The sequence below is a fragment of the Odontesthes bonariensis genome, chromosome 10 (genome assembly GCF_027942865.1).
Source record: "Odontesthes bonariensis isolate fOdoBon6 chromosome 10, fOdoBon6.hap1, whole genome shotgun sequence".
NCBI lineage: Eukaryota > Metazoa > Chordata > Actinopteri > Atheriniformes > Atherinopsidae > Odontesthes > Odontesthes bonariensis.
The window spans coordinates 21,187,395-21,211,522 of NC_134515.1; the positions used below are offsets into that span (position 1 = coordinate 21,187,395).

The window sequence follows — 24,128 nt, forward strand, 5'->3', positions numbered from 1 at the left end:
TACAGGGTTTAACTACAGTTATGTCAGTACACACAAAGCACACACCACGTTCAAAATTTATTCATAATCATTATTGGTATTATTGTTCCTTTGCAAAACTAAAATTTTGTGGCACTCCAAGTAAAAGAGCTGTTTATCTAAAAGCTTTAGCTACACTGGCTTTCAAGAGACTAATGACATTGGTTGGGAAAAACAAACTTATGAATGGTAATGATTGGAGTTGGGTCATTTTTGAGATTTTCATCTCTTAAACTTCAGGACCTGTACTTTTTATCCTCTTGAGAATCAGAAATGGATGTCGACTATGTAGGCAGAGATTTAAAAGCTTATTCAGAGCATGTGCCGTTGAAATTAATGTAGGCTCTAAAGCACTCTGTCAGTTGCATTCACACACATAAACGCATGCACACACACACAGAAATTACAGTCAGAAAAGAGCCTATTTTATTGCTATCCAACTGAGTGTTTCTTACATTTCTAACACCCTCTTACCTCTTTTTATGCCTCTTCGCAGTCCTCTCTCATCCCTCTTCTGCTCTGCCTTATGGCATTAATGCAGGATTTTAGAGTGATGAAATGCAAATTTTCTTAATGGTGGGTCATTTGATGAAGGCTGAGTTAAAACTGGCTAATGGATAATTAGTGGATAAAGGTCAAGCTGAAACTAACCTCTCAGCAGGTGTACAGACACAATTTTGTGCTTGGGGTCCATCAGTCCAGATCGCCGGTAGACCACTCTGTTGTTGGATGTCACACAAAAAGAACAGGAGATTTGACATATTGCGTAGGCAGACCCTGCATCTGTCATTTACATGTATCCTTTACACAAGCACGCAGGATCAGTGCACATGACTATGCGCTGCACATCGGAAACACAGTCACATACACATATGTGCGGCTACAGCGTGGATTTCATCAGCCGCTGATAAGGCAGATGAGTGGTGTTATCTTTTTGACAGGATAAACTGTTCCCCTCTCTCATCTTTTTCTGCCTCCAAAAAAGAAGATAACCCTCCCACAGAGTGACGACCTCCTTATGAAATGCAAATGAAGGCCGCAGAGTTAATTGAGCAAAGAAAAGATAAAGGGCCATGTTGTCAGTTAAGAGCATCCTTTCACAACAAACTGTTGAAATGCGAGTGTGGGGTTACTCACAAATGTGCATGTTGTATAAATACCCACATGCATTTACCCGTGAGCTTTTCCATTGTGTCGCAGTGTCCAGTATGCTCTTCCTTATTGTGAGTCCAGTACAGCTGACCCTAGGGCACGTATGCTTTTGAAAAGGTAGACAAGCTGAGGGAAATACACTCTTGTACTTGGAGAGTAGGCTGGTACGAAGGAAAAAAGACTGAGAGTTGTGTGCGTCTGTTTGTGTGTGCATTTGTGTAGGCACCCCTAGGCAGAGGACAGATGGACTGAGTCTCTCTTCAGTCATCTTTCTGACCCTAGCGTAACTAAACTCCCTTGGAAAAAGCAATACCTCTTCTCAACTCGCACGCACACACACACACAGCTGTTGCTTTATGGATTCTGAGTCACTGAATGTGCATCGTCCTCCTCAAACCATTCAGAAAAATTAGACATTTAAGAATTGCGTTATGAATTTTTATTAAAAAGAAAAAGCTCAGTATGGAAATCTTTAATTAAGCGGGCACAGACGTGCCTTAAAGATAAAACTGCGCTCAACAGGTTTTATAATATTCTCTCTACAGTCTGCAGTTTGTAAAATTCATGGCACCTACATTATTGCGGCTCTTGCTGTTTCATTGTATTCCAAGTTGAAAAGCTACAAACTAAATCTGATACTTCCTTTGTGTTGAGTTGGTGTTAATTTAGTGCTTGACTTCCAATTTAATTATCTCTAATAAGACATTCAAGTACAAGTACAAAAGGTTTGTAATTTAGAACTGATGACACAAAACCATTCAATAAACATCTTAATTATTTTTTTAATTGAGGTGCGGTCCTAATCAAAATACATTATTAGCTTCTACAGACATCCTTTTTAGATAATTCAGATGAATGCTTTCAATCATGTCAGTGAAAATGAAAACAGGTTTTAACGGTAATTTTTACATTTAAACATGAAATAGTTATCAGCTTGATATACTCGGGAGAACGTAGGGCATATGAATTAAACTTTGACTCAGTTTCAAGTAAGCCAATTAAAATGTTAAAATTTTTATTTTATATTTTGAAAAAGCCACTTCTGCTTTCATCCAGACCTCACTTGTCTCTCTTCTCCCGGCGTGTCTGGATCTGTCATCTCTTCCCAGACCATTGCACGCTTCTTACATTCATCGGAAACAGCTCTTGTTTCAAGGTTATATCAGTCAGTACGAGTTTGTGTGTGAGTGTGTGGGCACGTGTTAGTACGTTGCTGAGAAAAAAATAAATAAAGATCGATAAAGGCTTCAGTATTTAGCATAACTCATGTATCTAGGCACAGTATGTTATGCTGTGCAGGACGGATGGACTGTATGTATTCCCACAGTCGTGCAACCATGTAAAGACAATAGGTTTCTGTGTAAGTCAAATAAAATGTCTCCCACTGATAGTAAGAATTAGCTTTGTGTGTTTTACCCTCTTCACTGCTGTTTTCTTGAAATCTTTAATTTCATGTATCATTGAGCAACCTGTCGAGATGAGCCGGCCTGGCTGTTGTGATGGCTGTGTCTGTGTGTTTTGAGGTGGCCACACTAGTCCTCTGGAATCAAAGTAGTGAGATATTTTGCCTCACTGAAATAACTTGGAGCCTCTTGGTAATGCAAGTTACAAGAAAAATGATCAGCTGGTGTGACTGTGGCTATTCATGCAGGTGATTTTCTATCTGTAAAAAGCAGAAGCTGTGTCTGAGGGCGAGGAATTGGCAGTGGGCGTATGTGCTTTCTCTGCTCATGTCAAGTTTGCATACGTACTTAAAGCATGCTCAAACACATATACACACAATCTTTCTCTCTTACAGATGCACGTATACAGAGCTAAAAAGCAGGCGATGATAGGGGGGTGTGATGATGTGTGACAAGACTATGTTGAAATTGATTTGCTTTGGCGAGGAAGAAGAGTGAGTGTATTTGTGTTGAGAGGCGTGTGCAAGGGCCACACCATTTTCCTTTACTGCCCAAGAGCTCAGTGCCGCAAGCCACTGATATGTCTGCTGTCAATATTCCTAAAGAAAGAGGGTAACTGAGTGGAGTGGATCCCGAATAAGAAAAGGGTGGATGAAAAACATGTACCAGTCGTGAAGTCTTCTGGTGAAGTGAAGAGGCTAAGGCTTACAGAAATATGTGCAGCAATATGCTGGATTTAAGGAGTTTTCTATCAAGTAATATTTTTGTGATTTAAAACAAATGGGTTTCTTTAAAAACTAAAGTAAAACTTTGAAAGCTTGTATCCTACTCTGCTACAACAATGAGGAAATAATTAAATGTGACAATACAAACTATGCATTTCATTTTCAGAGCTACATACTGTGATTTTCTCATTTCTCTTTGTTTGTCTTCATTAACTCATTAAGATTAATATATAAATTTGCTCAGCAATACTTTATCTGTGACTGCCACCTTCTCAAAAGACTAGTTTCTTCTCTGTTGTAGATGCTATTCAATTTGATACTTTTGTAAAAATTGTATCATACCAAGAGATCCATTTTCTCAAACACGGATAGCAACTGAGGTGATTCTCACCAGTTTGTTTAATAGAAATTAAATGTCATAGTGTTACAGAAGGCAGCTACATGTTAGTCTGTTACAGACAAAAATATCTCATTTTGCTTTGAATCTCCATTTAAGCCATGCTAACTAGATTTAAGAGCATGACTAATTAACCAAATTTGAAATGGAAATGATTATGCATTTCCGTTTTTCACGTTCATATGAAATTAATTATATATTTGGAAGACAAGAGTGGAATAATGATTAGCTGTGTGTAGGACTTTTTCTGCATCCACGTCTCAAAAATTCAGTTTTTAATAGCCATAGAAAGTTTCTTTGTCATCAGTTAGATATTTATTCACATTATGCTGTAATTGTAATGTTTTTACTAGCATAAACTGATGCTACTCAAAAATTCCCTCAAGGATTTTTATTGATCTGAGAGCTTTATATTGCACAAACACACATATATTATTCACGGTATTTAAATTGTATCTTTAAGTACGAGTGTTTAAGACAAATTGGTAAATGATAAGGAAACTAATGGCGTGTAGTGCGTCTTCATCAGGATCATGCACTGCTTGAAAGTTTTGAAACTTTCAGAATTTCCTATATTATTGCATCAAAAATGTTTTACCCAAAAGGTAATCAGCAATTCTACAGTGTTTGCAAACTTTAAAGCAGCAGAAGGGAACTACGACTTATGCAAGAGTGCTTATAAGAACCCTTTGATTGGTGTGATGGCTAATAAAGACTTAATTATCGAGAAAAGATTAAAACAGGCATTTTAAAAATGTATTGTCATTGTCTCTAATACAATGTCCCACTCTCTTTTCTCACTTGTTTTTGTCATTTTCAGCCAGAAAATAACTGATTAATCCCTATTTGACTGAGTTTGAATAATTGTTTCCACTCTGCTAATTGCCCATCACGTTTTACTCAAAATAAGCAAAAACTACCTCAGGTATACATATACATTTTTTTCCCTAATTAGTTAAAGTTTTTTTATATATTTTCCCAATGTTAACATTAATCTTTATATTAAAAAAATGTCTATTCAGAGGAACCTGAAGCAGTCCATGTGGTTCACCTCAGGTCCACTGATGTCGATGTCTTTGTCCCCTTTCTTCAAAAGCTTGTGATCAGATCCTTGTTTCAGTAGATGTTGAGCAACAGGTTGCTCGGTGTGCACACAGCAAGATTGTTGTTTTCCTCTTGATATGAAGTATCATCATCCTTTGTTAGCCGACTTGTGAGGCTAGGTTTGTTAGCAAACTCCACAGTGTAGTTCCCTTCTTGCCTGGGTATTCAATAGTGGTTGTACAAAAATGGACGGGAAGGTGGTAACCACACTGTTATGGAGGGCCCCGATGTACCAGAGCACCAGAATAGTGTAGATGTGTCTGCGGATCCGAAGTGGCTGAGGTTTGCTTGTGAGGAAGCACAAAATGCATCATTAGTTGAGTGCTACCATAGTCAAGCGAAATGCTTTGCTGGTGTTCCATTTTTATGACGCCCTCGATAACAACAAGCTGTCTTGTAGAGGTGGACGGGGAGGGGTGCAGTTATTTATGTGCTCACTGGTTCCAGAACACGAAGCAAGACAAAAGAGCATACAGAAGTTTTATCCAAGACAATTTAAGGCACAACCCTATCTTATCGACTTTCTAATGACTCATCTAAAGTATTCATGGGGTTTGGGTTTACTACACTGTTTATTGTATGCACGTTTTTACTTACTTGTTGCAAATCCATTAATGCCAAAAAGGAAAAGAAGAAACAAAGTCAGAAGTTGAAGTTGTACAGTCAGACTGTTCTCTCTGTTCCTTCTGAATTTAGGAGCACTTTTACTCAAATCATTTTTTGCCCTCTAATTACTTTCCTTGGCCCACTGATAACTGTTTGTGAATGTATATTTGTGTGTCAAAGTGGAGAAAGGAGTATCTGTGATGGTGCCAATCTGCTGCAAAAGGTGGGTGATGGCTGAGGCGTTCCAGTGTAACAGTGTGTCAGGGAGTGGGAGACGGCTGCAGATTAGATTTAGCTTTGGGAAAATTGAATAGCTGTCAGGTTTGGTTCAGCATCGCTGGCAATGAGGTGAGGAGAGGGGGTGTGTATGGATGTGTGCTGATGACTGTCCCTCCTTCCCTCACCCTCCCGTCTCTTCTCCTGCTTCCCTCTTCCTCCCTTCCTATCGTGTTCTCATTGACCAAAGCATGATCTTGCTAAATTTGATTCCTTCAGTGCTCTTGGAGGAAGAGAAGAGTCAAAGGTGTGTGTGTGTGCTTGTGAGATGGCAACAGAAAGAACAGGGAAAAGAACGAGGACTTTCTTGTCACAGAGTTAATTACAGTGTTAGTGGACAGGAGGGTAGCTATCCTTTCATGTCCTTGTTGGCCAGCTTTAGCCAACACAGACACTCTCTCATGCTGTAATTAGTGCTTTGTTGGTGAGAAACGCATGAGAAAAGCCAGTGTGAATCAAACACACTGCCTTTTCTATGGAGCGCTCAAGAGCAGGCAATAACGGCCCTTTGCTACTGGAATAAATTATTTAAATTCTTAAGGAGCTCAACTGCTGACTCTGTTTTTGTAGGCTTAGAAAATCAAGTGCCTTTTGATGACTTGTTGTGTGGTTTACATCCATGATTTATCCCCTGCCTCTCTCAGGATGGCAAATAATTTATTTAATTGTTATTTTGTGTTTATAATGGAAAGAATTTTTCTTTACAATTCCTGAAGTTTCTGACAAAGAAGGCATACGCATTCACTCACATGGTGCTTGTATACACTGAAACATGTTGTGCTCTGTGCTGCTCGGATGATGAATGTGAGCACTGAAGATAAATATCCACTGTCAAACAGCTCTAAGGGCTTTCTTAGGGTTACGGGGACAGGGGAGTTTTCCGAAGGACAGCATACCTTCATGGCCTTTTTGTCTGGTTGCATTTCCGCTACACATAGAAAGTGACTTAGTGGCCAGCTGTGGGTGGTGGATTAGTGAGAAAAACATTGTGATCCCTTCATCGCATATATCTCCCCAGGCAGCATTATGATTGTTATTTGAATGTCTAAATTAAAATGAGTATTTTTCATTTTTTGTAAAAGTGAGTTCCAGTGTTGCAAAGATTCACCGTACCCTCACGTCATCCGGATCAATCTTTGCACATTTAGGTTGGTTTAACTTAAAAACCAAACAGCTGCATCACAGCTGGCTGTCCTCATGCCAGCAAATGGCCTACTCCTAAGTACGAGTTTAAAAAAAGATATTTATTCAAATATTTATAAAACTATGAAAAGGTTCCTGCGGTCCGAGGGCGCCTTTTGGCTGCTCAGCTTTGGCTGTGTCTCTGCACATGTTGACCCGCATATAAAGAACATTTAACCGTGGCTACTTGATACATTAATGAACACTTACACACACACACACACACACACACACACACACACACACACACACACAGATTTCTGTAATTATGACAGATTGTTCATCTGTTGTGCTCCAGACTTATCTGCAAACATTAGCCAACTTACAAAGGGGCAGGGCTGATACTATTAAGCACATTAACATGTGCAGCATTCTGTGAAGGACTGTTTGTGACTAGCTGCTGTCCACATCAATCATCCAGCCAGTTGTTTGGATCCACCCTGTATGCTGCAGGTAAAGACTTCACTTATGAATACATACAGTGAAGACAAGAAACAACATCAGACTACATTACAGCTCACCTATCAATCACAAACTCTAACGTATGTGTCCAAAACATCTGCATTTTCACATAACTCTAGCTTATTCAACATGCTGGTTTTAGACTTACTTACAATTGTGTGTCTGTTTCTTTATTTCTTTCTTTCATTCATTTGCCACCACTCTATAATATTTTCAACATTTTTCTCAACCAGTCCCCGTGTCAACATTCTTACAAATGTTTTTTTTTGCATATTCCCCTCTTGGTTTTCTCCACTTACCCCTTTCTTATCCACAAGTCCCTGCTCTACCTCCACCCCTCTGCTTTAATTATGAATTGGTTGCAGATTCGGAGCTAAACTATACTTAGAGGAAGATATTGGGACGTGCTGTAACTGGAGTGTTGGTGTCCAGATCTTCAGAAATACTTCCGCTGTTCCAGTCCTTCAATGTCCTGCACTTAAAGGGGTCCTCGACTGCCTCACTTTGATGTGTTTGTTGTGAGTTGTTGAGTGAGTGGAAGACAAACTAACTGTCAAAGGGATAAAGTAAAGGTAAACTATAGAACCAAAATAAAACTGAAAAAAAAACTATGTTAATTTACATAATTTAACCAGGAAAAGTTAAAACAGAAAAAAGTTCAAGACATCAGAAAGTCCAATCATCAAGGTCATAGCAGGCCAAATGGGGACAGAATTGTCAATGACAGCATCCACAACCAGACATATCTGCCTCTAATATGTTTAAACATTGGTTTAAATTTGTTTACTGAAACCAGCTCCCTAAGATTCTGATGAGTCATTAGACATATAAGCTCTCACAGCTTAACTTTTTAGGGCTCTTGCTCGTTCACAATCATAATTTGGAAGATCCGGGTGTTTTCAAAACTTTTTCAAAATATTCTGATTCATCAAACATTCCTAAGAAGTGATCATAAGCCCTTCCAAGCAACTGTCTTAAACTCTCCTCGGTTTAAAAGCTAAAGATGCACGGGAAGATTTTGCTAGACTATTCATGAGTCCTTCTCAGAAGTTTGCAAACGAACAAATAGATGAGCCACAAATAGTGGGGCTGATGAAGCTGAAATAGATCCTTCTTACCTGCGTTGATTGTTAGGGGAAAATAGGGGAAAAAAAGAAAAGCGTGAAAAGTCAAAGATTTTCGTGAAAATAACACATCTCCAATTGTTAAGCATGGGGATGGATGGACTATGCTTAGGGCTAGTGTTCCAGCAATCGGTAACATTATATATACATTTCACTGGTCGTGGTAAGAATATTATATTAAGAGAGCATTTTGGAAGCAAGTATCACGTTTTCTGTAAAAAAAGATGAAAAGAGGATGGCTTTTACAGCTGGGTGATTATCCTACACACACTTTAAAATCTATGGAGCTGATGCTCCTCAACAGGCTCAAGCAAAAAGAACAAAGAGCAAAAAAAAACAAGAAAACAAACAAGTACCGAAATACTTTGAACTGCCTGGAAACAAGATATCAAGCTATGATACTTACTGAAGAGAGTGTTATAAAGTCTGAACGTGCAAATCCACATTTTTGTTGATGTCCTTTTTCGTTTTTCTTGCTATCTTCAAAACTGTGAAACAATGTGGAAATGATAAAGCATTACTGATTGAAATATTGATAAAAATGCCATCTTTAGTTTTATGCCTTACTTTTACCTACATAGTCACAGTTACGGGAACTTCGAACTAAACTAAACTTTACACTAAACTTTTGCATGCCACTGTATATCCCAAGTCACCTTTTTTACCACCACATTAACACAGCCAATTCTCTCACACACACACACACACACACACGCACGCACGCACGCACGCACGCACGCACGCACGCACGCACGCACGCACGCACGCACGCACGCACGCACACACACACACACACACACACACACACCATCACTTATCATAGACTGCCAAATCCTGCTCAGCTGGACAGAATTGGTCCCACCCTCTGACCTTCAGCTGTACTGACATCTCACACAAACACAAACTTGCACGCAACATAAGGTGGATAAACACAGTTATACAGTGTGAAAACAGACATCAGTTTATCATTCAACAACATCTTCCGAAACTAATTACCATAAAATTGACCAAATCTTTGGCATATTATCTATTCATTTTAACTCCTTGTGTCTCACTATCACATTTCATGGTCCATGCCTTCAGTGGCTATAGTTCAGCGTGCCGATAATGCTAATGTATTGCTGAGCAGTGAGAAAGTGACACACTTTTCAACTCACACAGGAAAACAGAGGAGCAGTGTTAGTCATTGTTGAGCAATACTGATCATATGGTATTATTTTGCATGGGCTGTAACTGTAAGACACAAGACTGTGACACCTCTGCCTAAGACATGGGGTCTTACATAGAACTGGCTCCACACATTTCTATCAAAAAAAGCACAGAAAAGTTGATATTTTTTTAAAATGATATTATGTCAGTGGTTAATAAGAAATTCTTCTTCAGTGTGATGAAATCTGAGCAGTCCAGTAAATGGCATAAGGCTATCAGTTTTACTCATTATGATGTTTAGCACTGTCATTTTCACACAAAATGAAGCTTACGGACCTTAGTTAAAATGTGAAGCATGATCATACTAAGTTGTTACTTGTCCCATTATTTTTCCAGCTCATTTGTTCATGCTGTGCTGTCTTTACCCCTTGCTTGATTTACAAAGCTGTGACACCATGAGTGCAGGGGGTTGCTGAGTTGATGGCAATCCCTGTGTTGGCACATATTGGTTTCTTCAAAGTGACACGCTCTTTGTCAGTAAGACACCAAGCAATGCACGATAATTTCAAATCTTCTGCTGATCTCTATCAAAAGAAGGTTATTGCTGTCTAAAATAGCAAATAAAAAAAACTTACTTCAAGAACTAAAATTAAACATGTTAGGAGATAACAGATAACTTTGGGAAAAAGTCCATTTTGGAATATGAGTTACATGTTACAATGCGTAGTAGAAGTATTTTAATGCCAGTGAAGTTCAATTTTAACTTTGTGTCGGAGTTACATTTAGACTGAGTTGACTTGGATGAACAGTAAGTGTAGTCCAAAGGTCCGTATTTGATGGTTGACAAACATCAGTAACATAGTGCATGTCAGGTTATCTCCTAAAATCTGCTGAAATGCTTACCAGTTCTTAAAAAGCATAGATGTAGAGCTGGCTCTATACTGGCAACAGAGTTAGAGTTGTTGGTCTGGTTGGACCATATCCATCAGTATTTTAGCCTAGAAATGATTGAAATTGCTTTACCATCCGCTGTTGGTCTGGTGTGTGTATGTGCAGGGGCCAAAGTAAGATTCAATGGGAAGTTAAATCACTGGCAGCACTACCAAGTTTTATCCATTGCATTCAAATACTAGCTTGTGCTATTTCTGTGCCTGTGCAAACATGCATACTTTCTCTGTTGTGTCTCGCTGAAATTCTAATTGAAAGGGACTTGAGATTAGCGGTGAATTTTTTATTCTCCATATTGCTAAAATCTAACATGCTCTGTTTTCTATATTCATGTCCAAACAGAGCATTTAAACCCATGAAATCAGCATTTGATGTATTCATCAGTCACAACATGCAGCTATTTTAGCTTCGTCATTGATCTTTTAAAGAAAATTGTATTGCCAAGCATGCATCTGAAGATCAGTCTCATGGAGCTACAAGGATTCAGTTGTAATATCTTGCTGGGAAATGTGTAGCCTTTGACTAGATCTGATTGGGCTACTTTCAGTATTCATTTGAGATACAGGTGTGTAAGGATCTCAAAAATCTAAAGAATTGTTGGGAAAATGATGGAAGGTGGCATTCCTATAGACAAAATTTTTGTTTTGTTTTATATAAGAAATTATATTGTATAATCTGTATTTTCAGGATGCAAATCATGTGAATGCAAATCAAAAATGTTTGAACACAGATGAGTAGTTATGAGGAAATGCGCTACATACCTCTGTCAGTCTGAATTGGCCATTTTGGAAGCTCTAATGAACATTTGGAAAATGTGTGCTTCTGTTTTTAACTGATGAAAAATATTGTCCACTACAATAAATGAAAAACAATACATTCAAATTTGGTCAGCATCATATCATTTGCTTTCCTGAATGAAAACCCAGAATAATAGCATACCTTTTTGAAGCTTGTAGGGTGCACATGTTAACATGCCAGGTGCTTAGGTCTTTCAGAGTTGAGGCTGGCAAAAGAGATCTTACTTGATATCCCACAGTGTGGATTTTTCTACTACTTTTAGTTTTATCTTCACGCTCATGTTCTTGAACCTTGTAATGTAAGAACAGTATAACATCATTTGTTTGTGGTCAACACTTATTTCAGTTTTTTCATATTTATTTGTTCATTTCGGCTTCACTATGTCTACTGATGATTGTGTTGTGGTTCTCAGAGGCACTTGTCTGCACTGTCGATGAGACAGAAATTTCCTTTATTTCTTCATGAGCGCTTCTAAGCAAACTCAAATTAAACCAAAAAGTGTAACTTTCCCATAATAAATCTCCTCTTGCAAGGATGAATATTGCCTTTATGCATCCACCACGACGTTTTTTTTCTCTCTCGCTTCACTTTCATGCTGGCTGCAGCTAGAATTAATCTGAGACTGTGAGAATGCAAGGAGGGGAATTGAGAAGCAGCAGGGCACATTTGGGCGTGCTGCTAAGCTTGAAAAATGTTTTCCAAGACTACTAAAACCAACTAGATTCAAGGAACTGCAGAAAGACGGTGGACTATTAATCAGTTCTCTATGATCAGATTAGACCTGCTCTTGCTGCTATGATGCTTTGTTGTGAAGTGAGTTATGGCTTACAAAAAGAAAGGGAAGTTAGGATGGTACTTCTTAAACTCGCTTGTTAAAGCGGCAGTCTGCAACTTTTTTTTAGTCATATTAGCTTGAACTGTCATGGGATTCTGGAAGTAGAATATTAAATAGGCTGTTTAGGAAAAATAACGAAATCTGTAGCTCCCTCTGAAGCCTGTAATCATGCTTGCAAAAACCGAGCGCTCCCGGCTGTTTTTATCCAATCAAGTTAGGGTGGAGGAATCCTACCTGTCAATCACAGCTTGTGCACACGCTGCTGAGCGTGAGTCTGCCCCAGCTTGTGTGCGCTCACACTGGTGTGAACTCACGTGCACAACCTCGTCCACAGAGGGGGAGGGGTTTGGGGGGCGATTCGGAGCTTGGTAGAGGTTGGGGGAGGGACCTGAAAGTTGTATCAGTTCGAATTTTCCGACTTTAGACTCGTAATTTTGAAAACTTGCCGACTGCAGCTTTAATTTTCAAGGAGGTGAATCTGCATTTGCTTCGTAAATTAATCATTTTTGCATGGACTTGTTTTCATGCTGGCATTGAGGATGAGAGTCTAAGCCCTTTGGGAGCTTCTGTAAGTGTACATGAGTACAGGTGGGGGGTACACCATGATGGCTTGGCATGTGAGGACAGTGAAAGATTGCGGTCATTAGAGGGAGCTCGTATTTGGCACCCTATATGAGGGGCAATGGTGCATACCTAACAGACACAGTGCACCCTGGGACAAGCTCCTGGAGCATCACTACCAGCTATGCCATAAGGCCCTCTGTGTGTTTGTGCTAGTGTACAGCTGTTCCTCCACTGTTTCACTCAAAAGCCCTCAGGCAGCCTTTTAACACTATCACTGCAGAAGCACTCACACCCAGGAGCTGCCGATGGATGACTTTTGTGGAGGAGAGAAATGAATGAGATGTGAAAGTGGTTTCAATTATGCTAAATGAAAACAAGAGCACATATCTTTTGCTCACATGAAGAATGTGCGTGTAGTTTTGATTCAGGTTTCAGAAAGATTTTAAAATATACAAAAGTGGATACAAGACCGATGTTACATACTTTTACTGATATTTATGAAGATACTCATGTAACCTTTGGAAATAATTGCAGCAGATGAGTGAATCCTTAAATGTTCTTGTCGCATCACTACCAGGTCAGTATATGTCCACTACATGTAAGCCTCACCTGTAGGCTGTCTTCAACTGTTATTAGTAAAAGTTAAGATGCTACATAGTCAAGGCATAAAATTGTGAGAGATGTCTAAGGTAATGTTCAGAATAAGATTGCACAGTGTTTCAAATCATTTTCAATTATCACCAGCTCTGAACTATAAATTTGAGGTACGTGTTGTCAACTGTACTTCTATTTTCCCATGTTTTCATTTCAAAGGAGAATATTGTACTCTTCATCTTACTCGATTTATCCGAAACCTCTGGTGAATATTCAAAAACAATCTTGTTTAAAATGTTTAAGGAAGTCGAGTTGAAGGCCCAGATCTGAGGCAAATTGGCGAGTCAATTAGTGGTCATCAACTGCAATGTGTGAAATCTTCAAAGATGTCATTTCAAAAGGCTTGCAGACATGCAGGTTCCTGTGTCTGACTGAATATCTAGCATCTTTAATTTCCTTGGGGAGTCAGCTGGGGAGGAGTTTGTGAGTGAGGAGCTACAGCCAATGAGATACGACAGGAGGAAACCCAGAAAAGGTAAATAACAAATTCATAGAAAACACGAAAGAGAGCATGGTGAATAAACTACAGTCTGCTTACAAAACAACATAATTTGCTTAAAGACTGGTGACAACACTTGGGCCTCTTTGTTTCCAGCAAGTTTTGTTCTACAAGCAGGTAAGAAAAACTAACCGGGAGTCACTTGCTTCATGTGCGGTTTAAGGTTAATCATGAGAGAGTCGTCTGCATGACATCTGGAATAAAGATCAGGCAGATGAGTTTGCGGCTCAGTCGGGTGAAAAATATTGTTGCAGATCAGCTGTGTATTGTAAACACATTAGGACCAAATGCAAGAGAGTCATATTTTGTAGTGTGAACAATACAGGCCGACAGCGCTTAATTTCTTGCAGCTGTTCCTCGAGTGAAAGTGAATCCAGAGAAGTCACACACAAAGAAAGAGGCCCAAAACTCGATTTATGCAGTGTCCCTGAATTCTTCTTACTTTTGTTCTTGTTCTTATTCTTATTTTTATTTTATATTTAGGGAACAAAAGTAAGGAGGAGTTAAACTCCTGTTATGAGCACACAATTCAAAATAGGGTTATTTAGCACAGCTTACATGGGTAACTTGTACTGCTGCGTTGGCACCATTAATGATGAACAATTGATAGAGGTTTTCGGGTAACATACACCGTATCCTGTGTTAGTCTGCAGTATACATACCAAGCAGTTAATTGTCTTCTGTAGTTTCCATATTTTAGACACAGTTCTTAAAATGAGCTAATCTATAAAAAACCCTCAGAAATGTATTTGTTCCATTGTGAGAGTGGCTTTTTTAAACAGTGGAGTCTTACGTAAAAGTCTTCCAGCAGTCAAGTTAAATCTCTTTTCTGGCTAACAAGAAAATCCCCCCCAAAAATTATATAAAGATACGCTGTTGTTTCTTCTTCAGTAAAGCCACGATTGTATTTTGGAGTTTATGTGACCTTGAGTCTGTTAAAACAAGTTTAAGTCCTTGAGGAAAATGATTGATTTACGTGACAGGTCCTTATTAAGTAGTGAAAGTGCTATTTGGGTCTGAATTTTGATTACAGTGCTGTAGAAGGAAATTTCAAAGTTATCCTTTGAAAGCAGTTAATTGTCTTCTGCAGCTTCTGTGTTTTAGACACAGTTCATAAAATTAGCTAATCTATAAAAAAAATTGCAAAAAACCCAAAGAAATGTATAAATTGCAAGAGTGGCTTTTTTTTGGTGTCCTAGATAAAAGTCTTACAGCAGTTAAGTAAAATCTCTCGTCTGAGTTATATCTAAGATATATGAAATTACTCTTCGCCTTAGCTTTATTTTAAATGTACACTCATGTATATGGGGAGTTGTTTTGTCACCAGGAAACCTCAACAATCCTGAAATAATGAACACATTTTACTACAGTTTTAAATGAAATGATTTCCTGTCTCCATCAGCTGGTTCGGATTTAATTTGGTTCATGACACATTTACAGCCGCCGTCACTGCTGACAACACACTTATGAAAGAAACCAGTGTGCTTCAGTGATGATAAAGTAAGACTTGTGTGATCGTTATTTAGCCGTTGTAATCTGTCTAGACTTAACAGAGCCATAATCAATCAAAAGCAAAGAGGTTCCACAGTTTGAATTGTTGTGAAGCCACACAGAAGCTCAAGAATTCTTTATCTTTCGTTAGCAGCAGTGCTGTAGTATGTTTTGTTCTTTATTAACCTCAGGTATGTGATTCAATAAAGCAGGCATTTAAACCAGAGTGGCAGCTGTTAGTCATACTGGTTTCCTAGTCTTGTTTTGTCCTTGTCAGTCTGACCATGTGGGGAAAGTCAAGAGGCCATCAACTGACCACAATCAAAGTGTTCCCATCTTGCTCCTCATGTCACAGTCTATTTCCTATCAGTATCAGTACCCTTTTTTACAGACTGTGATTTAGTGGTCTGTCAAGCTGTATGTGCTAGAGCTGTAACAAAATCCGGGTTATCCGGTTTTCAACCCGGATAAATACGTCACCCGGGCAGACCGGATGGTGGCATGCATTTGATCCGCCTTAAAAAAAAAATAAAAAAAAAGATTAAACCGGAATATATATATATATATGTGTGTGTGTTCCCTCTTTAGTTGCCTACTAGGCTACGGTCTTTCTCAAGCATGGTGTTCAGTCACGAACACAGTCACAGACACACTGAGTGAAACGAAACCTAACTCCCGCCCCGTTTGTCACGAGCCGGTTAAGTGAGCCATGCCCCCTACTGATCCGTCCGGACTTGCGATCCGTCCGGACGGGACGAATCCCCACTGACTCGTAACTGCTCGAACGGCTCACTCTGCTCGCGCTCGGCTCTATCTCTCTGCTCGCTCGCAACTCTTAGTTGTATAAATGAGCCACACCACCACTTATGTTCCAACTTCGTAGCGTTGCATTTTTTTCTCTAGTTAAGCCAGCGCCACTTCATGACGGATCCTTGCTCGGTCAGATCGTATATTGAGTTGTTTCTGTGTGGAAGCGGGTGCCTGAGTCTGGCGAATCATGCCGGCTCTAGGTGACTCACGGCCAGACGAGTCACGCGGCAGAATCGAAACTTAAAATGATCCGAGTTGGCACGGATCCGCTACTTGCCCGTCTGACCCGCTGAGTCACCCAGAGCCCGCGATTCAGCGGTCAGACGGGCAAGTAGCGGATCCATGCCAACTCGGATCTTTTTAAGTTTCGATTCTGCCGGCAGCAAGGATTGTCGACTCGTCAACCCATCTGACTGCTGAAGCCTCTGTAGCTCGCTACAGGCTCGGTTAGCGTGGCTTCATGCATCTTGTACAGCCGTTGAAAAAGAATCATTTAGTGATATAGGGAGGGCAAGATCATTCCATGTTGTTTACTTGTAGGTCTAAACTCAGCATTGCCTCACCTAATGCTACCACATTTGTCGCTGTGTAAATGCACACACTAGCTGTTGTGTCTGGCTTTCAGATAAAATGGCATTGAATTATTACTTGACAAAAATAAATGAATGAACTTGTAGCCGTAGGCTGCTCTTTGATTTATCAAAATGAATTGATAAATGGGACAAAAAAAAAAAAGGCGAGGCGCATAGCCACTAAACGGCAGAAAGGTTTTTTTTTTTTTTTTAATACGTGACTCAAGTGATTCAAGTGATCCGTATAACTCGGATCCCCTCCTCGAAATGATCCGATCAGCCCGGATCACCCAAAAGATTCGAGCATCTCTAGTATGTGCATGCATGTGTTCTCGCAGTCCTCCCAATTCACCCACGGTGCATTGATCGAACTTTGAGACATGAAGATTAATTCTTTATTCACCTATGTTGAATGATTGCATTGTAGTGAATGAGTCAGAGATAAGGTGTGGTCAGTGAGGTAAGAAGCATCTTTGATTACTGACTTTTTAAAAGATGTCTTGTTCTTCTGTATGTCTTAGTTTCAAGCATGAAATGAATTGTTCCACATATTCTCTGCCTAGATCAGGGGATATATATATATATATATATATGTACATACATACCCTATATGGAGTAGGAAGTAGAGCCAACTATTTAGAGTTCCTGGGAGATTCCGAATGTGATACAAGCTAATTTTCTCGCAGGAGGCAGAATACAGAATCAGTCAAAGCTCAGGATTCATGCAGCCTCTCTTCTACCCTGATTTCTACACACAGACATTCTCTGTAGTGACCCAGTGACACTATGGCAGGAAACCGAATTAACTTAAACCACGTGACACCCTGGGGTCCTACCTTTTCTCTTTTTCTCCCCTCACCTCAGGTCTACTTGTCTTTCCACCCCCTGTCTCTTCCTTCTGCCTGAACTGTGTTCGCTGTAATTACAAACATGGCTTTAGGGAATCTGTGCCCCTTTACATTTAAATGGTTAAGCTGCAAAACATTGACTCTCCTCAACATGTTTTGGGAGAATACTCATTTCCCCAAAGATGCAATCTGAATTAAAGAACACATACAAGCAACTGGAAGCAGATTTTGTATACAGGGAAAAATCATTTTCAGCCATGAATTCCTGTCCTGAGGTGTATAGTATTTACTAAAGAGAAAAGAGGGGTGCCTGCACTTTGTATTTTATTTGTTATTGATGATATAACACAGCAATGAGGCTGGTAAACAAGAGTGTAAAATAATGCAGGTTTTGAAATATTGTAGAAAATGGTAAATTAGTGTATTTTCTACTTTTGTTAAACACTCAAAGTGTTTTACATTACAAACTACATTCACCTATTCACACATCAATTCATTCTCTAACCTCTAACATACATGCACATTGAGAGCAACAAGGTGTTCATGGTATTCAACACGTGGACGAGGGAAGCCCAAACCACCGACCCTCTGACTGTCAGACAAACACTCTGGTTCCTGAGCCTCAGCTGTCCAAAAACCTTGCAAATGTTTTATGAGGAACAAAATCTGCTTGTTGGAGGTCAACAAAACTGTACACAGTATGTGGATGTTGTAGCCTGTCTAGGTGGCACTTATTTAAAGTAAACTTAGAGCCTCCTGTATCAGTTTATAACATATTTGACTTAACATAACAAGTTTAACATCGTGAAGTTCAGCAGCATACCTTGACAAAAAACAGGATTTCAGAACATAATGGCAGCTTCTGATATTTTATATCGACTTTTATGGAGGATATTCTTTGTTGTTCTCAAACAACAATAGAAAAAAAAAAAACCTGTAGCAAAGTAGCGTTTGAAAGGAAGTTAACAGAGCTCTTGTACTTTCTTCCTGCCTACTTGCTTTATTTCTTACCTCTTTGCATTTCTAGCATCAATATCCTTGTATTAAATGATTATCTTTTTAACCCAACTTTCTTATTTTATATCCAGATTTTTGCTTGCATCTGAGAGTTTGTGAAGTGGACTTATTTGGGGTGTTGTGATGTTTCTGAAGCACACAAACACGCGTGCAATGAGAGGCCACTCTGAGGCTTCTGTTCATCAAACTAAACTCACGCACTTGGAGTCAGAAAAGCATGCAAACAAAACAACCAAGTCTTCTTTTTGTGAATGAAAACCAAATAACAGAGATTGAATGGGAAATTATAGTTTCGACCTAAGATCCAGTGTATGATGCGTGATTGGCCCCAGATTACATATTCTGCGTCTCCCTTTCTTATGTAAATTGACACTTTCATTAGTTAAACCAGAGGGACAGGAAACACATCTTGGAAAAAAAAAATCAATAATCCTTTATTTTTTTATTTTTTTGGCCTGTTGTAATTCATAATTAGGTTATGTGTTTCATATTTTTTTTAATTAAGAGCTATTATTATTCTTTATACACTTGACAGAATTCTGTATTCAATAAGACGCAGATGTTTTGTTCATGTCTTTTTGCTTGGACTATTTGGACTACATGAATATTGATTTCTGTGCGAGTCTTTGTGTGTCGAGAACAGAAAGAGAATAGGAAAGATTCAAACAGCTGTGAGACAGAGTGAAGTGACCAAGGCAAAGGTGGCTCTGCTGGTGCATTAAATGAGCTGGGATTTGGGGGGGCTGGGGCTCAGAAATGGTTTTCCTAAGGAAATTTCATATATAGACACATATGGCATTATGTCGTGCAAAAGCCACAATCATATAGAATGACCAACAAGCAGAATACTGATGAAACAGTAGTTGTACACATACTCTATACTTGCTCTGCTAACCTCAGGAAAATTATTTGGTGTGATATGTATGATGATGTGTGAATCTTTTTAATCTCCTGTATACTAATTCTGTTAATAATTGAGCTCTGTATGTGCCAGTCTCCTTTGTCTCAAAGCCAGAACACAGAGAGTAGGAGCAAGCTTACCAGCATCAGCCCAGTCATGTGATATGGCACAGCAAACAGATGAGAGCAAATGAAAGGATAGGGACTGCCTCACCTGAACGTATAACACATGTCACCACTGCCTGGGCCAGATTTCTACATTCATTTCAGAGGACATATGAGATAGCCTAATATCGAATTTATTAGGAGAGAATTGCATTTGTTGTGGTTGAGGTTTAGTCCCAGGGTAGAAATCTATTTTGACTTAGAGAATCTCAAGGAAGCCTCAAGATTTCATGTACTATGCTCAACAGTGAACTCTGCTGTCAACTTTTGTTTCCCTTTCAACATTTAGGGGTTCAGAACTAACTGGACAATTACAAATGAAGCCAAACAAAACTTTCTAGTTTAATATCATTTGGAATTTGTTGCTGAGATTGCCTGACATTTCATTCAGTGATTAGTGAAAGCTTTGCCTTCTATTGTTATGTTCTCCCATAGACGAGCTGCATCTGCATCCCTTTGCTGGCTGTGACAGTGAAATTTAAATAAATGAAACCATAACTGGATCACAGCCATGTTGGAGACATTAAAGTGGCATGCTTTGGATTATGAGATTTCTTATTTTTTTTCTTTCTTCCTATTACTTTTGTGGAAGCTGATTAATCAGTTTTAAACATTTTAACTGCTATAACAATTTATTAATAAGCAAACCACTCCTGTCTTTTTTTTTTTTTTTTTTTTTTTTTAAACATTCTGATTGTTTTACAGTGATCCACAATATTTTTGCTCCCTGGTTTTCCACGTTGACTTGTTCATAATTCATGACCCTAATTAACCTCTTCATTTGCGTGGTTACCTGTTTGCTTCTTATGTTGCTTTACAAATAAATCTCAGTTTAAGTTGCAATAGGAACTCCATTTATCTTGAAACGTGTAAATTGGGCTGCATGTGTCAAAATAGCCATATATTAAAAACAATTTTTTCCACACTGATGCAAACCTAATAAAATCAAGGGTGACTTTGCGCTTTAATGGAAAATCCACAATTATATTTCGAGTTGAGCGAGTCGAGAAAAACAAAACATAGCTCTCTAAACAATTACTGGACTGTGCTGTGTTTTTTCAGTCCACTCAGCATCAAATACCACGTTAAAGTTCATCTACCTTTACTTTGTTGTAGTTGCCGCATAAATAATGGTGATAGATATGTCAAAATCATTAACTTAGTAACTGCAAGAGGTAGGCTCTTATGACTTCTTTGAACCAGTCATTTAGGTACACAGCTGGCAGGAACATATCTTTGCAGCTAACCAGGAAAGTACAATGTTGAAACAAACAAGAATGATAGATGAATATGGGGCAGAGTAAAAAAAACTGCTGAAAAATTTAAGAAATTACTGCTGTAGTGCACATGCACAGGAACCTAATGTTTGGTGTGATGGTGGCATATATCAAGACTTACCCATAGTACAAAAAGGAAGTGTAGATATTTTGCATGGCTTAGGAAACTGCAGCCTCAGCTCGAAGGTGAAGCTGCATAGGTGAAGATCTCAAGTTACTTCACAATTAGATTACTTTAGGTTATACAGCCAATGCTGGTAAAAAAAACGAAAAAAAAAAAAAACAGCCAATCAGGTGGGTTGCTAGACAGAAAGTTCTACTGGGCCACAGGCCCTTATTACTCAGATCACATGTTTTATCGTAAAGACTTGCTACATTTATGAAATGTGGTATGCGATACATTTCAGCTTCCCTTGCTAAACCCAATATTACTGCTACTGCCAAACAACTGCTGCTGAAATAGAAACACCAACTGGTTCATTGTGCAAGTCTGTACAGAAGGTGGTATTTTAATAAAAGTGCATTGTTTGAAATGACACATTAGTGAGAGGTAACTGTACTGTTCCATTACTATTATCCCTGTGACCAATGCTGGTAAAATATGGGTTTAACTCAAAACACTTTTACTTTTTAACAAAATTTTGCCAGTTTAGTCAGTCGTTGGTGAAAATTGAAAGAAAACGTTATTGGTTTATGTTAGGCCATAACATGCAATTTTCAGCAGAAGATAAGCATAGCGTCTAATAGACTAAACTAGCTTTATTAAATCCAAAAATAAGTCTGGTTGGACCTCATGTGTTTTAAGTCAACTGATATCACTATAAGCAGAAACCCTTAGGCCGTAGTGACATCTCTCTGTATGTCAAAAAAACACATACGCATGGCAGATTCTTGTCATCACAGAAGCCTGTATTTCATTCTTCAGTTGTCTTCTCATTCAGTGAACTGCTGAAATGCTTCTATCGCTAAAGCTCGCAGTGGATTCTTTGCCCGTTTCCTAGAAAATGGCGGTCCTGGATGTATGTCAGTTGGCTCTCCTGTGATGATGATGTGATAGGAGCAGGATAGCTTTAGGCTAATTGGGCCTGGTCTGCTCTGGTCAGCCTGACTGAACATAGCTCTGCTGACAGCTTGTGGTCAGCCGTACCCTGTTAGTTTCTCACTGACCACACAAACATGATCACAAACAAAAAGCGCTTCCAGTCAGGCCATGGGACTCTTTGTCCTGTTCTTATGTCTGTGAAATACTAGTTCTAGGCCAGTCTCATGGAGAAAAATTTAATTGAGCTGTGGACAAATGTTTATTGATTTCAGTGAAAAATAACTGGAGGGCACGCCTTTAAAAAATAAGGTGTCTTTGTGTCTATGAAATCAGTCTGTTCCTATTGAAAATTAGCAAGGGAAGTGGGAGTAGTAGAGAGCATGAGAGATGAAGGTGGAAAGCAGGACATCCACAAAATAGGCAGAAGAAGACGGTCTGGGGAGACAGTAAAGGCAAAATGCACAAAGAAAATTGGCAAAGAAACCTGTCAAGCCAGTTCAGACTTGAGCTGCAGCTAAACTGTCAGCTTTAAGAGCCCACCACAGTCAGCCAGGAAGCAGGATTGGTTTAAAACCTGGATTTCCTGTCCCTCTGTCATATAGCAGTTGTCAGTCAGCCAGTGGGATTAACATTCCGATTTTCCCACCGTTACGGTCGCCATGATCTGGCATCTGAGTCATCAGCTAGTCAGTTTGATTGGCCACACACCATGTTATCTGAAGCTGCAATTAATTTGCAGAGCTGTTTGATAGAGGGGTTTAATTTGTGTGAGAAAGTCTAAATCTTGTGATCGCTCTAGTTGTTATGCCTTAAATCAATATAACACATTAACCCTTTCTTTCTTTACTTCTTTCTTATGCAAGCTTTACTTTATGCCAAATATTTGGGTCTTTTGAAGAGAATTGTGATACTCGTAATTGTTTGTCTATAGCATGAAAGTCAAATGGGTAGTCTAAACAGCATTTTAAAGACACATCTCGTAAAGATTTTAGCTGTGAAGAGTTTTGATGTTGTGATGTGGAGATAAAGATGAAACCGTACCTGACATCCTGAACCACCACCAGTGAAAAATAAGACTTATTCTGAGCAGGTGGTTCGCCTCCCAGCTTCCATTAAAGGGGAAGGTGAACACTCATATCCCCAAAAAGTACCAAAATACAAATTTCCATATCATACAACTTCGTTTCAAATTTATTTAATTTCTTACATGGACGTTCTACCTTCACAGGAGTATTGTACCTTCAGGCGTTGTCCCTTGCACTCTCGATACCCGGTTGCTTTAAATGATGAATGAGATAATCAGTGGATTTGAACTTAATCTATTACCTTGTGCAGGGAAAGCTCTATGTCAATTGAAAAATATTCAACTAAATGAAAATGTAGTGGTTTTATCCTGATCCCGCTATACATTCCTCCTGCAGTACTGTAGATGGAAATTTCACCCACCCTCTCACCTCCGTCTGCACTCTTTCTGTTCATGTTCATTCCCACCTTTACTTTTAACCCTTAGCATGCCTTGTCTTCTCCTGATTGCTGTCACTACCTGTTGTTCCATTTGTTGCGACCACTCAGTCTTTACTCTCCCTATCACATCTTCTCTTCTCTTGCTTCATTTCTTTTCTTTCACTTTTACATGCATTTCTCTAACAAATCTGTTCGTCTATATGGCTGAACCTACTTGCCCAACAAAAATGCAGGTATGGCCCATCACCTATCATACAAAAAAATGAACAGGAAACAAGAATGAGCAAAATAACAAGAAATGTACCCAAAACTCTGATGATAACATGTTATCCTTTGCTTTCCTTTGTCTTTTTTTCCTGAATTGTTGTCACCGGGGAATTCAGTTTTGAGTTACACTGACTTTTCCCAAGTGTTGCCCACTGAAATCAAAGAACATTTTTTCTCAGTTCCCCTTCTCTCACTAGTTACATTCGGCTACAGCAAAGAAATTCACCCTTATCAAAAGTTTTGGTATGAAGCAAAGGCTCCTCTCTATTTTGTGATGTCCTGCAGTTTTTCAGATGATTGCCTAAATCCAAAAGCTGTCGCCTGAGTGTGTGATGCCTTTCCCGTTCCACTCCTCCTACTGTGATCTCCCTTCCCCTCA

At 39.1% G+C, this 24,128-nt stretch overlaps 1 protein-coding gene across 2 annotated transcripts in view; it reads left to right on the forward strand.

The window, feature by feature from the left end:
• cacna2d3a (calcium channel, voltage-dependent, alpha 2/delta subunit 3a) overlaps window positions 1-24,128 on the forward strand; it is a 126,463-nt gene that overhangs the window by 1,131 nt on the left and 101,204 nt on the right. The window lies entirely within an intron of this gene.